Genomic DNA, 21965 nt, shown 5'->3' with positions numbered 1-21965 from the left:
AGTAACTTTAAACATGGAAAGAAAAAAGGGATGAGGGGAAGGTGTTTGAATATTTGTGTCTATTTCTCATTATCCCATTCTGCTAAAAATTGGTATTACATTAATTTTTCTCTTTCTCTCCTGAAGGTGAAGAGAGGGAGGAATAGACCAGCTTTGGTGGGTGCCTGGCATTATATGTATGATTCATAGTGATGTCTTTGACCTCTTAAAAACATTGTTGTGATGTTTCAAATTATGGTAACAGATTCTACAAACAGATGAAAATCACATAATTTGCATGTAGTTATGGATATTAGGTAGACTGAAAAGGGACAGGTGGCTTTAATTATGCAGAATGACTAGGTCTTTCTAGTTTTAACCTTATGTTGTCCAGGATTCCTGGAAATTCTAAATATAAATTTACATCAAAAATCAGCTTTAAAATCATGCTAAAGAGATAGATGCTATTTTAATTTTCTGTGTTCTGTGTCAAAGAATTTCTCTCTTATGGGGGAATGGCTTCCAGTGCATTAATGTTAAAGATATTGCACTGAAGATAGAAAAATTGAAGATACAAAGATACACTGAAGATACAAAAAAAAATGAATATTACATAATAATCCGTTCCATTGAATTCTTATTTCATTAAAGCAAAATAGTGGCGCCTTCTTCAAATATCAGCATTTTCAGGAAATATTAATTTTTACCTAATTGAAATATTGGTCCATATCTAAATTAGAAAATAAAGTTTTCAATGGTGTGCTCTCCAAGCGAGCTTCCAAATAGACATATAAATCTGTGCTGTACAGCACAGGCACAAGGAGATCTGACCCAGGGCTGATAATGATAACCAGAACCAGAAGCAGCGGCTGCATGGTGCCAAGCTCCATGAGCTGTCTGGACTTGAGTCAGCTTGGGTCTGACTGCAGGCTAAGCCACATTTGTGCAGCAGTGCATTCAAGCTAATAAAGATAGCTGCAAACCAGGGCTTGTTAGGTCACCCATAGAGCTGATCTGCACCATGTGGATTTACTGAGTTGCATCTTTGCTAGCTCAGGGATCTAGACACCATTCTCTGTGCACGACACACACAGGCTGATAAAGACGCTATTCCATCTGGAGACACTGGGTGAACATGTAGAATTAACTTGGTGTGTAAATTCTTCAGCTGATGAGAGCAAACACACCCCCCAGTGATCTGGGAAAAAGCCTGTGCCATGATAAATGTGAAAGGACTGCTGACAGCCAAAAGGACTCTGCAGTGACAGTCTCTTCTGGAAATTTCTGTTTTTTTCTGGAGCATTAGATAGGTCAGAGATTAAGCACTTGCTGCAAGGAAAGTTATATATATCCAGGACATTTGTATGCCCAGGAAACTTTTCTTCAGAAGTAATCAATGAACTTGGTTACTAACAGCTTTAGATGTATAATGAGTTGTAGCAGGCCATTATCAGTATGAAAACTTGTAGAGTTCTGGCATTTCTTAAAGCCCAGATAGCATATATGACTTCTATTATACTGCAATATCAGCCTATTTCTCCAAGCCACTTAAAAGCAGAAGTAGAACTAAATTTTTTAGAACATGTGTATGGATGCATGTACTGCTAGGGATTTTTCTTTAATGTTATTTGCATTTTAATGATCTTAATAGAAAGTATTCAAATTCCCACAACCACTGTAATATTCATAAAAGGTGTATTTTCTGGGAGCTTCTGATTCTTTTACCAAAATAGACGATGTGATGTGTCATCCACCAACTTGTCTGTCAACCCGAGATTAGCCATAAGCTAGTGCCTACTATCTTTTTTAGCAGCTGCACTAATTTATGGTTAGAATAGAGCATATTTTCTACATTGTTATTCTACTTATATAATCTTCAGACTATTTTTTTCAGTGTTAATTATCCTTGCTATAAAAAATGTTGCATTTTATTTCTATTTTTACTTCATATAACTGTTATGACACACTCCAGAATGCAAGGGTAACTCAGGTTCTTGTTAAATAGATCTCTTGGGACAGATTAAAGTGAAACAACACTGATCAGTGTTTGTAAATATATACGCATTGAGTTTATTTTAAAAGAAGTTGAGTGCATTGTAAAACAGGTATGTAGCCCCCTTCAGTTATTATTATTAAACATGAAAATATCACTCAATAAAATACATAAAGGAAAAGAAAGAAGGAAAGAGAATGGGTAAGAGTAGAAAAGATCATAATTGCAACACACAGACCTATAATAAGCCTTGCTTGTTACAGCCTAGATGTCTGTTGGTGAAAAGCAGGGTCCTCTCTTGATCCATTAGGATAGACAAAAAAGCCCACCAAATGCAAAATTCAGTGGGTTAATATACACTTAAGATTCAGGTGAGAATGCCCAGGTACCTCCCCTGGGGGCAGGGGGAATTCTACCCTGTCTTTTGATCACATGCAACTGGAAGGTCTTAGAAATTAGTCTGGGGGCACTTTGGGGGTCTTTGTTTATGACACCTTCTAATACATGACAGCTGCCTCTCAAGTCAGCACAGGTGAGTCAGTCATGCCCCATCAATAAGAATGAATTACTCTGAAGACCTTCCTTGGGGGGAGTTTTCAGCTGAGCAAATTGACCCTGAGATTAGTTCAGTTGGTTAGAGCATGATGCTAAAACCACCAAGGCTTCAATCCCTGTATGGGACATTCCCTTGGAGGTGGATTTGATGATCCCTGTGTGTCCCCTCCAGCTCAGAATCTTCTGTGATTCTGAGTTATGCATGATATAAGCACATTCCTGCCTCCACAGTGTTGGCCTCTTATCAGCCTCAAAGCCCATCTTGTGTCTTCCACTGTTTTATGCAGACCAGAGGTTTGCAATTCCACACCCAAAAACTCATCTCCTCCCCTCGAGGGGTGCAAACCTAGCCTCATCAAGTCACTCTGGTGCCTCCACAAATGGGTGTTTTGAGTCATTAATTGTTAATTGTCCAGTCCCTCACAATGACTTCTGTGAAATTTAATTAAACAAAGATGTAAAAAAGTAGCAGCAATCATTTCTAACCCTCGAGAGAACTTCAGTAAGCTAAGCTTGTTATATGTCTGTGGGCCAATTATCACTATGTCTAAACCACTATGAATTTTTCATAAGAATGAGAAACACAGGAATTCTCAGTTTCCATATTCTTTTTAGTAGGGGGAATTCTTCAGAAAGTATACAAATTTTTGAAAAATATTCTGGAAATCCCAGGGAGGAGAACAAGCTGGATTATAGACTACTTAAAGTTTTCAGAAAAACCTGCCAGAAAAAAAACCCTAACAACAAAACAGAAAACAAACAGAACAGAAGAAACAAAATATCTGATGTCCTAAACATGCATAAACCGTAATATTCTGTTGTTGTACCAAGCACCTCAGAGCTAATTTTTTTCCCATAATGCAGACAGATCTGTCAAATGCTTTTGTGAAATGTTATGAAATCTGCCAAAAAGATCCATTATCCCAGAAACTATACCTGTTGATATCAGTTGTAATTGTCATACTTCTTCATGCTAGAAATAGATATTATTTTAATAAGAATTGTGTGATACAGGGTTGTGTGATATAGAGGTGTGTGTTAAGCTATGCAATTAATTATGCTCTTAACCCTGGGAAAGAGTACCATCAGCTCTCGCTGATGCTGCTCATGCCTTGAATTCCTAGACAGCAAGGCACAAGGTGCAATGAAAAACTTTAACACTGTGCTGAATTTTCTTTTTTCTAGTTGTAACCATACCTGAGCAAAAAGGTTTTCACCTTGCACCTGACATTCAAAACCCCAAAGTACTGATTTGTACAATCAGTACAAATTTTTCTAAAAGAGCATCTTCAAGTAGAGATATTTCCAGTTACATTTTATCCATCTGTCATGGGATAAACATAAAATGACAGAAAGAAAAAGATAATCTATTCCTTAAATGTTCAGGTATTTTTCCTAAAACTGCAAACAACTAGGCTAATAAGAGAGTAGTAGGGGGAAGGATAGGAAAAGGTCTTCTAGTGATTTAAAAACAGAACCCTAAATCAGGTGCCACACAGCTGAGCATTCAGTCTTTTATCAGCTAGATTTCTACTACTAAAATGACTTTGCTGAGCAGTGCCACCAAAGTCCAGGCAGCCCTCAACCGATATCTGTCTCACACCTTTCACACAATGGAGAATAGTTTTACTGTTCTTTCGAAAAAATTCTTGGCATTTTGTTTTTTGCCTAGTTTTCATTCAGAGTTGCACACTGTAGCCAAAATTAAAGGATAAGAACTGGTTTTAAATCCACTCCACCCACTTAATTTCTTGAACTTAGTTCTCTCTTTCTCTCCGACAGCTAGTAAAAGGACAAGAGGAAATATTGTTGAATTGCATCAGAGCTGGGGGGAGGTTCAGGCTGGATATTAGGAAAAATTCCTTCACTGGAAGGGAGGTTGAGCATTAGAACATGCTGCCCAGGGAAGTGATGAAGTCACCATCACCAGAAATGTTAAAAAAATCCTAGTAGGAGTGGCACTTCATGATATTATTTAGCAAGCATGGTGGTATTTGGTCAAATATTGTACTTGGAGGTCTTTTCCAACCTTAACGATTCTATGTTTTGCTAACTGTCAGAATACTCAATACACTGGGACCAGCTGTACTCATCCTTATGTTGTAGGGATTCCTTTTTCAAGCATAAATTACTGGAAGCTGCAGAAGACAGTCAAATTCAGCGGTGTTTCATCCCATGTGAGTTGATGGTGATAACAACTCAAACTTTTAATTGCTTATTCATTCAAATACTTCCTACTTATCTGTAGGAAGTGGAACATCTTCCACTCAGGAATCTAAGAGCCACCCATCACCAAAAGCACAGCAACTGTGTGTGAAAGCATCCTCTTTCATATGAGACAAGACCAAGGAAGAAGCCAGGACTTTTGTATTCTTGATTAATGATCTGGTCTTGGGATAAGCAGTAACTCAGTGGGGCTAAGGGAGATGAATAACTTCCATCTTTCCCCCATCTCCAGCTTCTATGGGAAAAGACTGACTTCATCAGACATCCAGCACCAGGAGGCCCCTGGCTATGAGTGCCATGTAAGTAGTTTTTTGCTGTCTAGAGCACTTCAATGTCCTTCACTTTTCTCCTTGTGACATTTGGAACAGTCTAGATTACAGTAACCTCTGCAAGGTTTGCTAAGGTTGTGAATCTCAGCTGTGCCTTATTTGGGAACACTGATTGCCATCTAAGAGTCATTTTTTTAATCCAAAATAAACGCTTTATATCTCTTCACAAATGCATCCTGGGAAGTTTTTCAATGTCCATGTCTAAGTGATGTAACACACAGTTCACAAAAGATTATTATTGTTTACTGCTCCAGCTAGTGCAGAACTTAAAAGAAAGCTCCTGTTTTACCCCCAAATAATTTGCAAGTTACCTAAAATCCCGATGATATGTCTATGAATTAAGATTCAAAGGAAGAGCATGCAACTTTTCTGTAATGTAGCTCTCAAATTACTCTGCAAAATTTCTTTAGCTATTTTCCATAGATATCAGTGACTAACTGTATTAGATAATATATCCATTTTAAGGAACAGGGATTCTATTAAGAAGCAGGATTTCCAATCCATAGCTAAGTGGAAAGAGGACATACATTTCACAAAAAAGTTGGAGAGCTCATGAAACATGTGTGGAAGACAGTTATATCACAGAAAACAAAGGTGCCTTCTGCATTAGCAGCCTAGGATGGGTAAGAATCATTGTTTTATCTGATAATGAGTTTTTAATGGAAAATCAACTTGGAAGAGGAAATACATGTTGCAGTGATCCCCTCCTGGACAGGGAAAAGGTGTCATCTGTGATCACACTAAAAGCTTATTACCTTCATTAGACTATACACAGTCATGGCAGCACTTAAACCTCAGAGAGCAATTTTGGGAATCTCATCACCCATGATCAAAATCATAATGAAGGAAGGCAAATGGATGATGCAAAGAAAGAAGTGTCTATCCCAAAACACTTCCAAGGAAGTCAGCAGAGAAAGAAGGTAAAACAAACAACTGTCTTAATCAGTTCTAGCTGAGATCACTCCATTATTGGTCTGAGTCTCACCTAAGGCTCACCATAGTTTGCTCAGCTATCTGAGCTTTTCACTCAGTGTTACACATGTAAGAGAAAGCACAAAATCCTTAAATGCCTTAAATGGAAGTAGGTACAGCTTACTCTTCAGGGATGATTTTTATTCAAAGGAACAAGAGATTCAGCAGTGAACCAGAATTGAGTTTACCTCAACATATCGTTACAGTCCTTTATTCACAGACATGAAAAGCTGTGAAGCATCTCTTCCATAGTAAACATTCATGTTTGAAGTGCTATTTCACTGGTTAATATCAGTACTAACTGTAAAACAGTGTTTTATTGCCTAGTCTGGAGACCCTCCATCACCAGAGTTGTCTCTGTGCTTCTCTTTTGCATGTGGAAGAGTGCCTCCATGATATGAACAGTCTGGAGAGGTTCACTTGTAAACATGGGAGTGCCTGTCACCTACCAGATCATATTCAAGGATGCTGCCTACTAGTTCCTAAGGTGAAGGCAATTACGGGTAAGGCTTTTAGCAGCTCTCAGTAAGCAATTTTATTCTTATCTGTAATTATTCTAACCTGAGATTTATCTCATCAGAAATGCCTAAACATTTTTAGTAGCATCAGTGGGCTGGTTCAGTTGTTCTGGTTCTGCCGGTTCTGCCTCTCATTTTTTGTCAGAATTTAAAACATAGTAACAAGCTGTAATAGCCAGTGGTCACACAGCTCATAAATTTGCATGATAGGGGAAGAAGTGCGCTGATTGAAAGTGCCTAAGTGGCAAATTAAAAAGGGAGACCAGCTGCCCTGCCAGTAGAATAAAATTTTTATGCTCTGCCATGCAACAAATACAGAATAAGTATTCTGTGTATTTCTACAACATATTAGTCTTATATCTTTGCTATTTTTTTATTATTAAATTTGAACCTGTCCTTTTTGGAATTGAAATGATGTTTCACTTCCAGGTAGTCTCCATTTTTCCAAAGCCCTATTACATCCTCCACATACATTTTACAAGATCTGTAGTGGAAGTCCCAGATGTCTTTTAAAACAGCTTTTGAAATTGTTTGCAAGGTTAATAAATGCAGGTATGTTCCATTTATTACAGGAAAAAATCCCAAATAAACAAAGATAAGAAAACCAACAAAACCCCAGAACACTTCAAAATACCTAAACCAGGGATTTTTTTTCAAGAAAAGGGCTTGAAAGTTAGAAGCATAGAGTCATCAAAGGGTGGAGGAGACCTTCAAGATCATCCAGTCCAAAAGTCCATCTAGCATTATCACTGTAAAATTTCACTGTTCACATATTTCTGATACACAGAAGAAGACCCTAAAAGAAAATTTTTAGATAATTATGACTTTAACTCTGAATTTCTATGGATTCTCAATTTACAATCTTTTTTCCCACATTGTTTCTACTCATTCAAATAAAAAGATAACAAAATTCCTTCATACTATATATGGAGTGTTATCATTTGGAGGATTAGATCCCTCAAAATTTGGAGAGGAGTCTGCATAAAATCGTGAAAAATATGATCATCCTTGTGATACAGAGGAGTCTGAAACATTTGGTTGAACACCTCTCTGTCTTTGGAAAGAAGTGGGGTAATTTATTCATATCTTCCAGGGAAAATGAAATATGTTCTCTTCTCTTAGCTCAAAGGGATGATTAACAGCAACCATTAAATAAGTTAAACAATTTTAAATCATAGGACTAGATCATTGGAATACATTTGTCTGTGAACTACTGATCTGGAGTCAGAGCTACTAACTGGCCTCATTCATTTGAAATGACACAGAAAAAGAGAGAGATGGGTGTATTACTCAATCACAAAATGTCTGTGAGACAGTGATCCGGTGTGTCTTAGGAAGAAAAAAGAAGTATAAGCTTCAGCTTGTGTCATGTATTTCCAATTAAAATAGAAAAAAATACAAAATAAATCAGTCATTGTTAAATACTGAGTATAGTTTGGTCACACACAAGAAAATGTATTTCAAAGTAGGACAGGTGTAGAAAAAAGCTAGTACTATGATCAGCAGAATGATGAGACTATCATATGGTACCTTGCTGAGCCTAGCAACAGAAGGGCATAAAACTGTGGCATTTAGAACTGTACAAATACTTAGGAGGAGAGAAAGGTAAATTATTTGGAAAGGAGTTTGGCCATTGACAGTAAACAATAAATTGACCTAAAGGTAAATATATTTAAGGTAGATATGCAAAAAAGTTGGCACAAACCTCTAATAATAAGAGAGAAGGCAAAACCCCCAGATTGCCTTTAATTTGGAAATCAATATGCATACAGAAGCACTGCCTAGTTTGACTGACTGTGAGAGCTGGAACAGGCCAAGGGCATTCCTTCCAGTTCTCTGCTACTTACTTTTTCATTAGAACAATTGTTTTTTGGGGTTTTTTTTGTTGCACCAAAATTTAAGAAGGGTTGAGTGTGAGCTCTCAAAGCACTGATAAACTAGTATGGCTTTCATCCTCAGAAGAAGTTGAGAATCATATGGGACAAAATTAGTAAAGAGAGTAGCATAATTAATGACAATTAGTAGCATTTTATAAAAACAGTTCTTATCAAACAGTTCTTATCAAAAAATGGTGTCTTTCTGATGATATGGCATTTGGCTTAGGATAGTAACTAAGATATTACAATATAGCTGGAGATAGAACACAGAGATATTTGTCTTAAGATGCCATAACAAGAACATTCACAAAACCCATCTTAATTATATTAAATACTCATTAGTCAAGTGCTTATAGTTTACTATGCTTACAGAATGCTTATAGTTTACAGACTCCCCTGGTATCCATTTGGCAACAGTGTTGTCAATGTTCTAGAAGAAAATATAAAATCAATACAGATAAATACATGGGTGGCAAAAATATTGGTAGAGCAATAAATAATAACAGAGGCAGTTTAGTAATAAAGTTTACTATGAATCATTTAGTAAAGATGTGGTAAGGCTAATCTGAATATATACAAGGTCAAAGAGTAAGAAAAATGGAATCTATATCATATTTATGGAGTAGGGAATAGTTATGTTGAAAGCATAGACTTGAAAAAGGTTTTAGAATAAGACTGAGTGAGAATGGGTTTTGAGTTTAATTTTTAATATATAAAACCTATATATTAAAATAAAATTGTTTAGTTTGAAATTCTTTAATTCTTAATTCAATCCAAATTTTGAAATAGAAAGGATTTTTAATTGATTAGAATGTTTGATTTGGGGGAAATAAGAATATTAAACATGTCTGAGGAAAGTTTGGAATTAAACATTATTTTTAAACTAAAAAATCAAAATGTTTTAAATTCTTCAAGTCTGAAACTTCTGAAGCTAAAATTTAGACATACTTCTCTTCTAGCTTCTCTTGGAAGTCTCTCTGAATTGCACATATTAAAACTATGGATATGCTTGTGCTTGAAACCTTGTTTTATAATATTCTGGTATCATCTTGAAGTCTCTTTATAATTTGAGTCATGCTGCATGTGTGAGAGCATAAAGCCTTGAGTGTTAGGCCCTTACTAAGATATTTCAGCTGACTTTGTAAATAACAGTTTCTGTGAGAAGCCCTTTACCTTCTGAGAGATATTTCCAGGAGATTAAAGAATGTAGGATACCTTCCTTACTGTTCTGAGTTGATGCTGAATGAATGCCAGTTGCCCGCTCTATCACTCCTCTCCTCATCTGTATGGAGGAGAGGAAATATAATGAATAGCTCAAGGCTCCATTTTAAGGACAAGTAAAGATCACTTACCAGCTACTGTCATGGGCAAAACAGACTTGACTGGGAAAATGAATTAATTTGTTTACAATCAAATCAGAGTAAAAAAATGAGAAATAAACCCCAAGTTTTATTTCAAGACCTTTCCCCCCAAAACACCTTCCTCCTACCCCTCTCTTACTCCCTCCACCCCTCTCTTTTTCTCAAGCTCAACTTCAGTCCAAAATGATCTACTTCCTCCAGTGCAGCAATGCAGGGAGACAGGGAATGGGCTTGTAATCAGTTAATGTTTTCTCTGCTGCTCCTTCCTCCTCACACTCTTCCCCTGCTCCAGTACGTGGTCCCTCCCATAGGAGACAGTCCTCCACCCCTTCTCCAATGTGCATCTTTCCCACAGGCTGCTGTTCTTTGTGAGCTGCTCTAGCTCATGGATTCCTTCCATGGGCTGCAGTCCTTCAGGAACAGGCTGCTCCAGTGTGTGTCCCTTATGGGCTCACAAGTCCTAGCAGCAAAGGTCTTCCAGCATGGACTCCTCTGTCCTTAAGGGTCTCCAGTCCTGCCAGGAGACTGCTCCAACATGGATTTCATCACAGACAGGCATTCACCTTATATAGCATGGGGTACTACTGAACAGGCTGCAGGAGCCCAGCTGCCTCACCATGGTCTTCACCATGGGCTGCAGGGCTGCTCTGCTCCCTTAGTTCTTCACTGACCTAGGTGCCTACAGAGTTTTCCTCCCACACTGTCTCACTCCTCTCTCTGGCTGCCATTGCACAGGGCTTTTTCCCCCTTCCTCACTGTATTCTCCCACAGGCATTACCACTCCTGCTGATGGGTTTAGCCACGGCCAGCAGCAGGTCTATCTTGGAGCTGGCTGCCACTGGCTCTTTTGGACACAGAAAGCAGCAGTTTCCAGCAGTTTCACACAGAAGCCACCGCTGTAATTGTGCATTACCAAAACCTGGCCACACAAACACAGCACACACACCCCTCGTTGACTTAGCCTACTCTGCCTTCTAAGCCAGGAAGATTAAAAGTGAGTCAGTAAATACAGTCAGGCCACGCAGCAGAGCTTATTGGTTCTGCTGTTGGATGAAAGCAGTTGGCATAGCTGGAACTAGACATTGGTTAACCTAATAACAGCTGTCTTTTTTCCCAATAAGACTCTTCTTGCATCTTTCATGCAGTTCTCTCATGGGAGCACCTACCTCTGAATTTAATAACTTCTGGTTATTTTACATTTGGAATTATTTATGAATTTGTATGATATAATGCAAATTTATGATAATAATGGCCAAATAAAGCTGATGGTTAAAAAGGGAAAATAGTGAGTATTCTGTATTTTTTAAATGGACCTTTTTATTGTTAAGTGTGTCACAGCCCTGCAGTGTTCACAAAGTTCTACCTCTGATCCTGGCACAGAATGCTGAAAATAATACAACAATATCAGAGAAATGCAGAGAAGCAAAATAATGCATTTTTAAATGTTTCAGCTCTATTGTTTCAGTTGAAATTTTAAATAATCTGTTGGCAAATAAACTTTTTAGGTATGAAGCTAGAAACTGAATCTATTTTCTGGTGAGTGACAATGGACTTTGCGAAGTGTTAAATCCCACAGCTGCGGTGGGTGACTGCTCTTTTTTCTTACCCTGCTTGACCTCAGTATATTTTTCACTGCCTTTCCAATGGACTATGCTTCTGGACTGTCTCAAGGAAGGTAACATATTTTCTAGTTTTTCCCTATTTTAATTGCTATCTTATGCTGTACTGGTGGCAATTTTCTGTTCTTTCCTCATTCTCATTCTTAAAGAATATTTCAGTTCTTTGACTTTATTGATTTTTTTTCTGTTCTCACTGCTTCTAATATCTTGCTACAGATATCAAACTGAGATATCAATGTAAAGAGTAGTGCACTTAGAGCAAGCTCTCTCTCATTTCACCTGCTTGAGTCTTGTATCTTGTTTTCCTGTCTGAGCAGTTCTCTAAGCCATATGTTAGGACTATGCTATAGCAATCCATTTTCAGCTTTAAAACTTATGATCTTTGTTTCTTCTCTTGCCAGGCCTAAAAAAAATGAGGGTTTTACTTCCCATCAACCACTTTTATTTGGCTTGTGCTGCAACCATTTTTAGACACTGACTTTATTCTTGGGTGCTACTAAAGCCTTTATTTGTGTTTCAGTTTTGCTAGGGCATTCTGAAAATTAGGCATGTAATTAAGTGTCATTTAGCATCAATATCTAAAATAATTTCTAAAGTATTTATAATATTTTTTTGATAAAGTGGAAAACAAAAAAAAAATCTAATTGCTTTAAGGGATAAAACTATAAAATGTAACAAAAAGCCCCAAAACTTGGTAATGCAATGAGCATAATTACAGGACAGAATTTCATTTCCTTTTTTATTGTGTCCCTAGTTAGAGTACACAGGTTGCTACATCTTGCTACTCACTCAGTGAAGTTAGCTAGGAGATTTGCACAAACATCCCTTTGTTGTATTTCTCCTCTGGGCTTGCTCTCTTCAGAGACTCTATGATCTTCTTTGGGAAATGACTGTTGGGTCTTGTGTATCCAAAAATGCTCCATACATTGCTGACACTACCAGAAATAAGCAATTAGATTTGTGAAAGGTCTCAGAGACTTTCAGCCTGCCCAATAATGAATGATGATCATGGTTACAGACAGGGACAGAACATGGATTAGATGCTGTGTAAATCTCACCTGAACTCCAAATGCAGGGCATGAGCAGAATTTAGACTTTCACTGAGAAGCACGTACATAAAAGATTAAATATGTGACAGAGCATCTTGAAAAGATTAAGACTCATTAGAAGTTATATGGAAACAAAATGTCATGGCTTAACCTGGCAGGCAGGAAAAGACCTCCCAGCAATTTTCTCACTCCCCCCACAGTGGGATGAGGGAGAGAATCAGAAAAAATAAGGTAAAAGCTATTGTTTGAGATAAAGGCAGTTTGAAAGGACAGAAAAGGGAAGATAATACTACTACTACTATAACTGATAATATAATAATAATGACGATAATGATAAGAAGCATACAAAACTAATTATGCTCAACACAATTGCTTGTCACCCACTGAGTGATGCCTGTCCCCAAACAGCAGACTGCCACCCTCCCAGCCAGCTCCCCTCACTTTTATTGTGCAGCATGGTGCCACGTAGTTTGGGGTATCCCTTTGGTCAGTTGTGGTCAGCTGTCTCAGCTCCAGCCCCTCCCTACTTCTTGTGCACTCCCATTGTCCCTCCTGGTGGGGTGTGGTGGGGAGCAGAAAAGGCCTTGACTTTGTGCAACCCCTGCTCAGCAACAACTAAAACATCAATGAGTTACCAACAGTGTTCTCATTCTAAATCCAAACTACAGCACTGCACCAGCTACTAGGAGAAAAAATTAACTCAACCCAAGCAGAAACCAGGACCAAAAAAATCATAATAAGGGATTTAAGAAACACAGATAAGAAATTAATTGAACCATACATTCTCTGATAGATGGCAGAATTTAATTCTTGATAAAATAGATTAGCAACTGAGTATAAAAATGGGAGAAGGGTTTGATTTAAAAATGAAAGGCCTAGAAAAAGAAAGATCGTACCTAAATCTACATAGAACCCTTAAATTTAAGCCTTTCTGAGATCCAATATTGAAATCCTGTTCTGTAGGGATTTTTTATTTTCACTTTTCTGTTCATTTGGTATTTCTGATTTTTTTGTTGTTGTTTTTTGCTCCTCATCTCTGGCCCTTAGCTGGTTGTACCTTCCTGAAATATCTGCAGGAAAAAAACACAGTGCTACCACATACTTGGCCCAGGAAACCTGGTCCAGTCTCACTGAGGTTCTCCAGGTGAAGGTGAGAGCCAGGGTGAGAGAGGGCTATGGCTGACAGTAGGGAATGGCAGGATACCCTCTGCTATTTCCAGTTGCTTTGGTGTTTGTTTGTGCAGTGGTAGTGATGGCAAGTCCTTTGCTTTAGACCTTTTAGAATTTGTTTAGTGGATTAAAGCTGGGAGGCAGTTAACTTGAACAGAACTTTCTTCTAAAGGTTTTGTTGTGGTTTTGTTCTTAAATTAAATTTTGTTTCCTATTCCAGTATTACACTTGAGACCATCATACAAACACTCCTCTTTACACAGATTTTGCTGCTCTAATTAATTCTCTTCTTTTCTTCTGTAGTCTTCCATCTCTCCTCCCTTCTGAAACTAGATCAAATAATAGAGGCAGGCTTCCAACTTTGTTGTTTGATGTGCTTTTATCACAAAACGAAGCAAAAATATAAAGTGTGACTTTCTTATTATGATACTGTTGGTTGCTAAAATGAGGTCTCTGTGAAAAAAAAAATAAAAACGAGCTTTTAAGATACCAATCAGCCATTTGATAAAACCTCTCACTCTCCAACACGTGCCAAATCTTAGAAACGCACCTGCTGTTGTTATGTTAGTTTTAAGAACTCAGAGATGAAGGGTATAAAGTATCTCAGTCACCAAGCAGACTGCAGGATAATCCACTAATCCAGAGAGATGAAAGGAAATGCAGATTTTATGCCCTCTTGAGAGTGGCAGCCTGTCAAAAAATAGATCCTTCTGCTCAGTTTGCCAGAAAAAGAAAAGAGACAGAAACGGTCTCTATCTGAGAGACACAAACACACATACATGGACATGATAAGAATGGCTGTGCTACAGCAGCACATAGATCAACACCCCTGGTAGAAATCAATGCCAAAACATATATTGATGTGTACACCTATTTCTTTTATGATGGGAAAGAAAATATATTTGGAGGAGTAAGTAATTCTCTTTACACTTTAAAATATGAGGAGAAAAAAATCCAGGATATCTAACAGATAAAAATCCAAAGAGGAATATATTCTATTATGCAAAATAAACATTTTCTTCATAACATGCACTAAAAATGAAAATTGCACAATAGAAATGTTCTAGGAGAGTTTTAAGGTAACTTATTCAAATAAAAATCACAGCCAATATACAAAACTTTCATGTTTCAGGGGTTTTGGAGGTCAAATGCTGCTGCCTTTATGCATGACAAATTCTACATTTACTTGCAATTAGTAATTGCCAATAATAAGAGACTAAGACAAATTTGAATTTGCATTCTGTAATGTAGTCATAAATTTTCATATGAACCCCACATGTACATGAGAGATTTTTTTACTGGAGAAAGTGACAATATTATTTTGAACACAGGAAAGAAAACCTGTGTGATCATCTCCATTTCTTCAGGTGCCTTGTATTTTATCCATTTTTTATCTTCTATGTTCACAGGGTGCATAAGGTGAAGGTGAGGATGGAAAAGCATATCAGGCAAAATGTGGATAGAGTCAGCAGTAAAAGAAAAAAATGCATGCTGTCCTCTGCTGTGCAAAGCAAGCGTAATTGCTGACAGGAAAAATTTTGCACGTCTGGAAGGAAAAAAATAACCAAGAGAAATTCTTCACAAAACACAAGAAAAAAATCTGAAAAAAAGCAGATATTGTTTTCCATTTCATGGCATAAATTATGATTATCTTTGATTTAAACAAATTATGTAAATACATTTGCCTGGTCTGTAATTTTCATTCTGTAGGTCTTTGTTATATATTTTAAACTAAGTACTGTTCATTCTCTGGGAGGATGTGTGTCATGATCACAACTAAATGATGACAAACATTTAAACATACAAGTATTACTTTAGTTCAAAAGCACAGTAAATTAAACAAATTCCTTTGAACTTTTGATGATAAATTAGTGAAGACTCATGTATAGTACTGCTAGTGTTCCTGCATTCAATAGATGTATGTGTATATAACTGTGCATACTGTTTGCAAGGCTTTTTTTATGAAATACATTGAAAATCTGGCCAAGTGGGAACCAGTTGGGAACTCTGACTTGCTGGGGAAGAAGTGTCGTGATTCACAATACAGATACTCCTTCTAGAAGATGAGATATTAGAAACAAGGTGTTGGAAATCATCTTCACTGTGTGTCAGGAAGCAAGGGGGTGATAGGAATAGGAAAGCATTGCCTGCACTTGAGAGAGGGAGAGGGGCTTGTCACTGTCACAGGGAGACACATGGGAGGCAGCCAGTGCACAGGTTATAACCATGTAGTAGAACTCAGGATACTCTTACCACCCTCTTAAACCCCTTCTTATGCAATAGAATTGGTGCTTCTAATTGTCAAAGAAGCACCACAACTTCTTCCTGGCTCCTTATCCTTATCCTGGCTGTAGCTTGGTTGACCTTCAGCTTCTGTTGCTCTTGGGAGCAGCAGCGGACTTGACCAGGTAAGGATAGACAGGGAGGATCTCTGGCTTCCTGCAAGGAAATGAGCGTGGCCACAGCTGCACTACTGCCTGCTGGTCACAGTGGGGCTGGATAGCAGCGGCTGTGTAGTACTGAATAAGATTTCATGCTCTGCAAACCCTCTAGGCAAAATCTGTTTCCTTAAATGCTGTGTTAAATGGGAAGGTTTGATATGGTATGAAATACCCCTTGTAAGGATAATTATGGGAGTCCCATGAAAAGGAGAGGTCAAGGAACACTTATTCCTTGGGCTTTTCCATGGTTTTTAAAGACATTTCAGAAGACCAGTGTTAAGAAGAGATTTCCAACAGAGCAATGAGATGGCTTTTTTGTATATTTATGCAGAGAAAAAAGCACAAGGTAGGGAAAGTAAGAAGGCTCTACAATCCCAGAGTATTAGTATTTGATGTTAATATTCATCCTATTATGCAGAAATGCAAAATTAGACTTAAACTCTTAGTTAAGAATGCTCTGAGGCTTCTACAAAAATAGTGAAATTAAAACCAATAAGATAAAGATGATACATAGCTGCAACAAATTTTAATGATGATTTATTAAAACAGCAGTACAGGGACAATAATAATTGAACTGAATACAATTTTGGAAAACACCAGTTAAACCCTCCATAATGCAAATGGACACAATGACTTAATTTGGCTTTTGTGTACCTCACTAGCATCCCTCCTGCCAGTGAGGTGGGTAAAATGATATGCTATAATATTCAGTTTCTCATCACGCAATCTTTGCCTTGAAGTTGATGGTAATTCTAGTGAAAAAATGTTTCTGAACAAACCCAGTTTCATAAGGACTCAGTAGAGGTACAAACATCACTCTCTCTTTAGGTTCTTCTTTTTTACCATAACATTTCCGTTATATCTATTACATAGAAAAACATGCGCAAACCCAAAAGAGACAGAGAATTGGTGTTTGCAGATGCTGAGGAGTTGGAAGCACCTTCCTTTTTTGAAAGTGTCTGGAGGGGACCTGGATGTCAATGCTTTTTTTGCTTAAGGAAATTTGAGTGCCCCTCTATTCCAGCAGTAAAGTCCTCAAGTCATTAAATTATAGTCTGTGCCTTTATCTGGGAATACAATTCTCTCCTATTGCTGGTGCTGTAGTTAAGTCTGAGGTATCAAAATACCATTTCTCAGGTGTTCTGCAGTGAGTTGTTCTCAGTCAATCCTGCTGAAGAAAGTTCACCTTGTGTAGTACACTGAAATATTTATTGCGAGTAATTCTATGGCCTGGTTAGGACATTAAAAAAAAAAAAAAAAGAGTCCTACTTTCTGCTTGGTTCATGTGAGCAACTAATGTCCTTGCATAATTAATATTCAATTTACCACCCTCACCTAAGAAGTGAGTGATCTTAAATCTCACCCCTACTTCAGTGAATGTTTAATTAGGAATGCAAAGTGAAAATGCCCTGATAAACAGGAATTAAAACTCCTTCTCTTTGAACAAGTGGTTTGGACTGTCTTTTTTGAAGGGGTCTTACAATTCAGATAGGTCAAAGGTGCAAACCAGGGCAATATGTCTGACTTTTGGTAGACTTTATTTTCTTCAGCATTAAGAGATTATTTGCACTAGGATTTTGTTTTTAGATCAGAAGTGCATATTTCAAGTGACTCTCCTAGTCAGAACTAGTTCCTGTACATTGGCTCACACCAAAACACAAAGCCTGCCATCCAACTGCACACAGCATGTCTGTTCAGAGGGTCAGAACCACATTAGTCTGAACTAGCAACCCCTGAAAGTCATATAGCATAAATGCAAAGCCCTTATTGCTTTTTCTCTCTGCAAATTTGCAGTGGCTGGACTGCACTTCTTCCTAATGCAGACAATAGCCTTAACTTCACCTTTGCTGCAAGAGCGATTTTCCTTTTCGGTGACTTCAGCCTACATACAAATCATTTAGAAAGGACCAAGCCCACAACTTCTGACATTTCCATGGGTAAAAATGAAAAGAATGGATTTGTTTAAATTATAACCCACTTTTGCTACGTTTGCAGATTTGATTTGCCCCATAAAAAGTTCCCATGCATATTTGCAGCGCAAGTTGAACTATAATTCTGGGCCCAAACATTTGCACCTGTATTATATTTTAGGAATAAAAGTCAAGAAACTATCTGGATTCACACTAATTTTCAGTATAAAATACCATAATGTGCAAGACTAACCATCCCTTTATGGTAAGGTGATAGGAAGGCTGAAAATACAGGTTTTAAAAAGGGAATGAAAAATCTTTTCTTAACAAATTCCTGGATATTATCTTCTGGGGTATGCTTAATGATCATGAGCTGTTGACTTATCATAGACTGCCAAAAATATGGTTCAGAATTGTTTGTGCAATGAAGTTTCTCAGATAATTATCTTCTGATGGGGAAGCATATTCTATCTTGGTTATTGATAATAGGCACTATCTGTTGGATTTTCCATTAGTGATATTCCAACACATTATATTAGTTTTATTAACTGTACTACTACTACTATGTTTTGGGGTTCAAGCCATGGACTGCAGCCATCTCCAAAAAGATGTGAAACTAAGCAAGTGAAGAATGAATGATTTACATCAGCTACAAATGCACCATTCACCCAAATGCTGCAAGCAATTAATTTCAAAAGCTATTCTAATGAATAGTATTCATGCTTCTAAAATGAACTAGTGTGGAAGCTGCCAATTTCTTTCCAGAACAATCTTTGATATGAGACAACATTGAACATGCAGAGACTTTGAACAAGCAAGTTCAGAAAAGCATTGGGAGTATTAGAAGTATTTTGAAATATGAGTGCACAGATATGTCCTTATGGAAAATTCATGCAAATTATTTCTGGATTCCTTGACTTCATTTTTTCCCTCTAAGATATTAACTATTTTAATATAGCCTGCTTGCTGAATTACAAACAGGAGTAATTTTTGCTGATTATTTATTTCTTTGGCTCCTACTTGTAGAACAGCTGAGCTTTATTTTAAGCAATCTTTTTTACTTCTTCAAATCTCACAGACAGTGCACTCTTGTGCGTGATCTGAATAGATTTAATTGTACTTTATTGGGGCTGGTATGGAGTAAATGTAAATTTAAATTAAAAAAAGAGGAAGGACTAGAGTAGAAGATTTGCCAAATGGCACTCAAAGGATAACCATATACTTGGTTAACAGAATGTATTTTCAATTTTCACTTTCATCCATTCAAACTTATGAAACTGTGGGATATTCCCTGAAGCTTCCTTTTTGCCAAATAGTGTACTCTCACAGACTGATACATTAGCCAGTTGATTCTGATTACACAGACTGCATTTTGAATGCACATAAAAGAACATTTTTAGTTGCTTATTCAGAAGACTGAATATTGTGATCAGTGTTAACAATATAAAAATATCTTCTGATAGCATAAAATACTTCTTTATGCTGCTGCATTTAAGTCCTTCATAATCTTTACAGATAAACATCACACGTATTGAAGTTCAGGTGATACACTAAAATCCTTTCCACTGATCCCAGCAAATGTTTCTGTGTTATTATATTGAAAGAGCTCTATGGGTTTTTATGTGAATTAAATGAAAATATTATTGGAGAGAGCAATGGCCCAGTTCTCAATGGGCAATGAAAGTGAAGTCATAAGCCATTGGAACCAGGGAACCAGATTACCGTTCCTTAACATTATTTATAGGAAAGAAAGACTTGGAAACAAACATTTAAGACATTCAATACCTTGTAAAATCTAAGATGTCCATATTTCAGAAAAAAATCACTTAAAATTTTGGGATATGTACATGTAACTATGACATAATCAAACTTGTGAGTGAAACTCATCTGTTATCCTCTTGTCTATTTTGTATTTATGCTTTTTTCGCAAATGCCTCTATGTTTTGCCCCTATTAATTCATGAACTTGTAAGTCCTTTTATTCATGTGTGCTTGGATGACAATGTGTGTACAACTCTTTTGTTAGAAAAGAGCAGGCAGAGAACGCAAAAGACTTGCCAGATTTCTGTGTTGATGCACCTGAAAACAGAGATTCTCCTACAAGAAGGATTCATGCTGTTTCACAAAGAGATGAAACATCTCCAAGAGGTTATTTTGCATTTCTGTTAGCAGTATAAGATGTTGGTTCTGAGAACATTTTTAATATCAGTTTCAGATAAAGAAATATACTTAAATTTAGCTGTCCTCAGTACCAATTTTTCTGAAGGTAAAAATAAAATCTGATGAGAAAAAACAAGATCTACAAAAAAAGGGCAATGGCCAAATAACAAAAATAACAAAAGTGCCCGCCACCCTCATTTTGTGTGAAGTTTTACAACAGTTCAGAAAATTATTGTACTGCATTTCAAAATGTCATCATAAGATTGATAGAAGGTTATAAGATGACAATGAAAATAAACAAGGTCCAAAGAGTTCAGCATCAGGGAATAGGGATGTACTACCTGATGTTGGCCACAAAGGAAAAGTACATCAAGGAGAGAAGGAAGCTTAGACAGAGAAGGCTGTTGAAGATTATATTATTCTGGTTTCCCTGAAGAGGTCTCTAGAGAATCTCAGCAGATTTACTGGGTTCAGTAACATGGCTTCTTGGTGGCTGATAGGGAAAAATTATTGCCAAAGAGATTCTGGTTTTATTGTGTGAGAATATTTGCAGCTAGCTGGACACTTGGTGTTTGCCCTCAAGAGTTTTCATTGTGAGTGAAAAATCACATCTAAAAAAGTTATGGATGCCTTTGAAAATCATTCCTTGTCTCTATGACTGCTCTCTGTATGGATTTTACCTTTCACAAAAGCTTTGGGGGTGATGTGTGGCCACAGCAGTGCATCAGGCACAAACAAGTTTTCCTACAGTTCAGGTGTTTTAAAGGGCTCTTGCTATGTTATAGCCCACTGTCTGCAGCTAGATGCTGGATTAATTTTAGGCACTTTAGCTGACATCCTTGAAATTAATAGGAATTTTCCCTAATTCTCATATTTGAACCATGCTGTCAAAACATCTTTTAAAAAGATGTTGTCAGAGCCTCAGGGACACAGTTTCTGAAAGAAGTGACATTAGTAATAAAGCAACACAGAAAACATTTGAGAGTGTAGAGAACTGATTAAAACAGATTCTCTGGTTTGGATCTCAGTAGGCACAATACAGTACATTTTATGACTGAAGATAATTATAGGATATTTGTGTGATTAAGTTTGCAATTTTCATAAAAAATCAGAACGAAATGTCTTGTTTCTTCTTCAAGCTGACTTTCCTTTGAAGCTGTGTTTTCTTTAGCATTAATAAAAAAGACATTGAATGAAAAAGGTTTGTGCTAAGTTGCATTTCTGCAAAACAGTTTCCAAATATAATATTTATTTTAAATAGAAGTTTTAAATATCAAATATTGTGTTATATCGTGTCATATGGTGTAAAAATTTAGTTAAACATTCACAAAGGAGTACAGAGATGATGGCTGATGGAGCAGCTCAGACATCACTGTCCCAGCTCCCTAGCCCAGGGAGTCATTAGTGCATCACAGCCCTGTCTCTGCAAGCTCAGAGGAGCACAGGACAAGTGGGAACACAAACTAAGGGATGTCTCAGGAAAGGCCCAGACCCAGTGTCCAGGTATGTCCCTCATCATGATAGGCCAAGAGGAGCAGCTCCATATCCCCTTCCAGACCTGGACATGCTGCCTAGAGGTGATTGACATGTTATAGGATGCTGTGGAAGAGCATTTTGGGATTGCATAAGTCTTACCATGGGATGTTTAGGGAAAAAAACCAGAGGTGGAGAAGGGGATAGACTCAGATGATTTGGGGAGGAGCAACTGGGAGCAAATAAAGGTGTGAGGGGACAAACAGAGCTGGAGGTGTGTAAACAGCCGCTTGTCTGGCCATGCCCCACAAGGGTGGCAAAGGCCCATGGAGGG

Source organism: Molothrus aeneus, chromosome 3 (genome assembly GCF_037042795.1).
Source record: "Molothrus aeneus isolate 106 chromosome 3, BPBGC_Maene_1.0, whole genome shotgun sequence".
Taxonomy (NCBI): Eukaryota; Metazoa; Chordata; class Aves; order Passeriformes; family Icteridae; genus Molothrus; species Molothrus aeneus.
The sequence above is the reverse complement of the archived record's forward strand: the minus strand, read 5'-3'. Positions refer to the sequence as shown.